Below are 5,289 nucleotides of genomic sequence, written 5' to 3'. Positions count from 1 at the left end.
AAAAAAAAAAAAAAAGAAAAGTTGACGTTCACATTTCGTCTTTTCCTGTGCGTTCCTGTCTCTCCTTCGATTCTGGAACAATTGGTTGACCTGAAACATCAGTACCAAGATGAGTTTTTTAAAAGTTGTGGACTGGGCGCAGTGGCTGACGCCTGCAATCCCAGCACTTTGGGAGGCTGAGGAGAGCAAATCACGAGGGCAAGAGAAAAAGACCATCCTGGCCAACATGGTGAAACCTTGTCTCTGCTAAAAACAGAAAAATTAGCTGGGCGTGGTGCGCACCTGTAGTCCCAGCTACTGGGGAGGCTGAGCCAGGAGAATCACCTAAACCTGGGAGGCAGAGGTTGCAGTGAGCCAAGATTGCACCACTGCGCTCCTGCCTGGGCAACAGAGCAAGACTCTGTCTCAGAAAAAAAAAAAAGGTTGTGATCTTGCCTTTGTCCATTATTTTATTCCTGTACTGTTAGTAGTGATTTTTTTTTCTGCTCTTCACATCTCTGAGCAGAAACTAGAAATGAATATAACTGATTTTTGTATATTGACTTAATGTCTTGTAATTTTGATATATTCTCTTGGTAGTTCTGGTAGATGCTCTGTAGATTCTTGCATATTTTCTACCTTTTTAAAATATAAAATAACAAACTCATTTGAATATTATGCTTTTTGTTTGCCCTATTGACTGTTAAAAACCTCCAGTACAGCTGGGCGCAGTGGCTCATGCCTGTAATCCCAGCATTTTGGGAGGCTGATGCCTGCAGATCGCTTCAGGTCAGGACTTTGAGACCAGCCTGACCAACATAAAGAAACTCCATCTCTACTAAAAATACAAAATTAGCCAGGCACGGTGGTGAGTGCCTGTAATCCTAGCTACTCAGGAGGCTGACGCAGAAGAACCACTTGAACCTGGAAGGTGGAGATTGCAGTGAGCTGAGATCGCACCACTGCACTCCAGCCTGGGCAGCAAGAGTGAAACTCTGTCTCAAAAACAAAACAAAACAAACAGAACCTCCAGTGCAATGTACAAAAATGGCAAGAGAGGACATCTCTGCTTTCTTTTCAATCTTGTGAGGAGAGTAATCAGATGTTTACTAGTATGTATGATGTTAGATTTAAATTCTTTTAATACAATTTTTATCAGATTGAGGAAGTTCTCTTGAATTCTCATTTTACTAATAGACTGTAAAAATCACAAATGGATATTCAATTCATCAAATATAATATTTTTTATTTATTGAGTCAGTCATAGAGTGATTTTTCTTTATACTTATATTGATCTTTTTTAATTTTTTTGAGACAGGGTTTTACTCTGTTACCCAGGCTGCAGTGCAGTGGCACAATCATGGCTCACCACAAACTCTAACGCCTGTGTTAAACTCCTGCCTCAGCCTCCGGAGTAGCTGGGACTATGAGCATGCACCACTACACCCAGCTATTTTTTTTAATTTTTATTTTCAGTAGAGACAGGGTTTCACTATGTTGCCCAGGCTGGTCTCAAATTCCTGAGCTGAAGTGATCTTCCAGCCTCAGCCTCCCAAAATTCTGGTATTACAGGTGTGAGCCACCATGCTCAGCCCTTAATTTTCAATTTTTGTGGGTACATAGGTCTATATATTTTTGGGGCACATGAAATACTTTGTTATAGGCATGCAGGGTGCAATAATCATATCAGGATAAACGGGGTATCCTCTACCTTAACTTTTTTCCATTTCTTTGTTTTAGAAACATTTCAATTGTATTCTTCATTCTTCTAAAATGTACAATCCATTGTTGACTATAGTGACCCTGTTGTGCTATCAAATACTGGGCCTTATTCACTCTGTCTAACTATATCCTTGTGCCCATTAACCATCCCCTCACCACCCCCATGACCCTTTTTAGCCTCTGGTAACCATCCTTCCACCCTCTATCTCCATAAGTTCAACTGCTTTAGTTTTTAGCTCCTGCAAGTGAGAACACGTGAAGTTTGTCTTTCCGTGCCTTGCTTATCTCATTTAACATGATGTTAGGTTCCATCCATGTTGTTGCAAATGACATGATCTCATTCTTTTTAATTGCTGAGTAGTACTCCATTGTGTGTATCCACCACACTCGCTTTGTCCTTTCATCTGCTGATGCACACTTAGGTTGTTTCCAAATCTTGGCTATTATGAATAGTGCCACAGTAAGTGTGGGAGTGTAGATATCTCTCCGATGTACTGATTTCTTTCTTTTGGGTATATAAATAGCACTGGGATTGCTGGTATCTCCATACTGTTCTCCGTTCTCATTCACATTCCGACTAAGAATGTAAGAGGGTTCTCTTTTTTCTGCATTCTCACCAGCATTGTTATTGCCTGTCTTTTGGGTAAAAGCCACTTTAACTCAGTGAGATGATGTGCCATTGAGGTTTGATTTAAGTTTCTCTGATGGTGAATGACATGGAGCATCTTTTTATGGGCCTGTTTGCCATTTGGATGTCTTCTTTTGAGAAATGTCTATTTTGATCACTTGACAGTTTTATATATGTATATATATATATATATTTTAATTGCATTTTAGGTTCTGGGGTACATGTAAAGAACATGCAGGATTGTTGCATAGGTATACACATGGCAATGTGGTTTGCTGCCTCCACCCCCATCACCTATATCTGGCATTTCTCACCATGCTATCTCTCCCCAACTCCTCACGCCCAGCTGTCCCTCCCCTAGTTCCCCCCCACAGACCTCAGTGTGTGATTCTCCCCTCCCTGTGTCCATGTTTTCTCATTGTTAAACATCCACCTGTGAGTGAGAACATGCAGTTTGATTTTCTGTTCTTGTGTCAGGTTGCTGAGAATGATGGTTTCCAGGTTCATCCATGTACCTACAAAGGACACGAACTCATCGTTTTTGATGGCTGTGTAATATTCCATGGTGTATATGTGCCACATTTTCTCTGCCCAGTCTATCATTGATGGGCATTTGGGTTGGTTCCAAGTCTTTGCTATTGTAAACAGTGCTGCAGTGAACATACGTGTGATTATTAGATTTTTTTCCTACTGAGCTATTTGAGCTTCTTACATATCTTTGTTATTAATCCCTTATCAGGTGGATAGTGTGCAAATGTTTTCTCCCATTCAGTGGGTTGCCTCTTCACTTTGTTGACTGCTTTCTTTGCTGTGCAGAAGCTTTTTAATTTGATATGATCCCATTTGTCCATTTTTGCTTTGGTTTCCTGTGCTTGAGGGGCATTATCCAAGAAATATTTGCCCAGGTCAATGTCCTGGAGAGTTTCCCCAATGTTTTCCTTTAGTAGGTTCATAGTTTCACAACTTAGATTTCTGTCTTTAATCCATTTCTGTTTGATTTTTATATATGGTAAAATATAGGAGTCTGTTTTCATTCTTCTACATATGGATATCCAATTTTCCCAGCACCGTTTATTGAAGAGACTCTTCTTTCCCCACTGCATACTCTTTGCACCTTTGTTAAAAATGAATTTACTGTACATGTCTGAATTTATCTCTGGGTTCTATATTCTGTTCCATTGGTCTACATGTCTGTTTTCATGCTAGTACAATGCTGTTTTGGTTACTGTAGTTCTGTACTGTAATTTGTATATAAATTGAAGTCAAGTAATGTGATTCCTTCAGTGTACCCAGAATACTACCAATGCTTTGAGTATTCTCAAATATTCAGAAAAGAATTTTTGTGTGTGGATACATGTCAATTTTAGGATTATTTTTTCTATTTTCATGGATAATGTCATTGGTATTTTGATAGGGATTGAGTTTAATATGTAGATTGCTTTCAGTGGTAATAACCTTTTAACAATATAGATTCTTTCAGTCCATGAACATAAAATATCTTTTCATTTTTTGTGTCCTCTTCAATTTCTTACATCAGTATTTTATAGTTTGTCATTTATTGATTTCTGAGTGCTGAACTAACCTTGCATTTCTAGAATAAATACCAATTGTTTTAATCTATTATCTTTTCTATATACAAGTGAATTGTATTCTATATACAAGTGAATTGTATTGTATGTGTTGTTAAGATTGAAAAAACTCCATGCAGTATGACTTCTTCTAAATGAAATCCTAGAAAAAGTAAAACTATAGCAACTAAAAACAGATGAGGGGCGAGGTTATGAATTGACTGAATAGGGTGAAGAGGAAAAGCTTTAGGAATGTCAGAACTGTTCTATACAGTGATCATGATAGTGATTACATTACTATACACATCTATTAAAACATCCAATTGTGCACATAAAGTTGGTGAATTTTATTATATATAAATTATTCCTCAATAAAGCTAGCTAATTAACATTTATAGATTTTCAGTAGAAAAAAGCAAATTGCGGAATATATATGTGTTGTTTTTTTTTTAATTTGAGACGGAATTTCACTCTTGTCCCCAGCCTAGAGTGCACTTGTGTGATCTCGGCTCACTGCAGCCTCCACCTCCCAAGTTCGAGCACTTCTCCTGACTCAGCCTCCCGAGTGGCTGGGGTTAGAGGCCCATGCCGTCACACCTGGCTAATTTTTTTTTTTTTTTTTTGTATTTTTAGTAGAGATGGGGTTTCACCACATTGGCCAGGCTGGTCTTGAGCTCCTGACCTTGAACTCCCAAAGAGCTGGGACTGCAGGCATGAGCCACTTTACCCAGCCATGTATGTGTTTTTTAAATTTAATATCTCTATATTTATGTATATAAAAGTATTTTTTAATGTCTAGAATCATAAAAATAGGGAAAAGAGGAAAGAGATGGGATGTGGGGAATAGTCAAATGGAATGTTATCTTTTCTTTCAATATTTCAGTTGTTAAGAAAAATTTATTTGCACACTCACTAGTTGTACAATTAAAATTAAATTTAATTATGGTAGTAAAAAAGAATTTTTGCAGCTATGCACAGAAATTAATGTATAATTTTCTCTTTCTGTGATGTCTTTGCCAGATGGTTTGTTGTTGTTGTTGTTGTTTGATTGGTTGGTTTTTTTTTTTTGAGAGAGACCCTCACTCTGTCACCCAAACTGGAGTGCATGGTGCGATTTTGGCTCATTGCAACCTCTGTCTGCTGGTTCAAGGGACTCTCTTGCCTCAGCCTCCCAAGTAGCTGGGATTATAGGCATGGACCATTATGCCCAGCTATTTTTTTTTTTAAGTTAGTAGAGAGGGGTTTCACCATGTTGGTCAGGCCTGTCTCAAACTCCTGACCTCAGATGATCCACCTGCCTCTACCTCACAAAGTGCTGGGTTTACAGGTATGAGCCACCACGCCTGGCCCGTCAGGTGTTCATATTGACATTGTATCTGGCTTTATAACAAA

Source organism: Cebus imitator, unplaced genomic scaffold (assembly GCF_001604975.1).
Source record: "Cebus imitator isolate Cc_AM_T3 unplaced genomic scaffold, Cebus_imitator-1.0 Scaffold581, whole genome shotgun sequence".
NCBI lineage: Eukaryota > Metazoa > Chordata > Mammalia > Primates > Cebidae > Cebus > Cebus imitator.
This window is presented reverse-complemented; position numbering follows the sequence as displayed.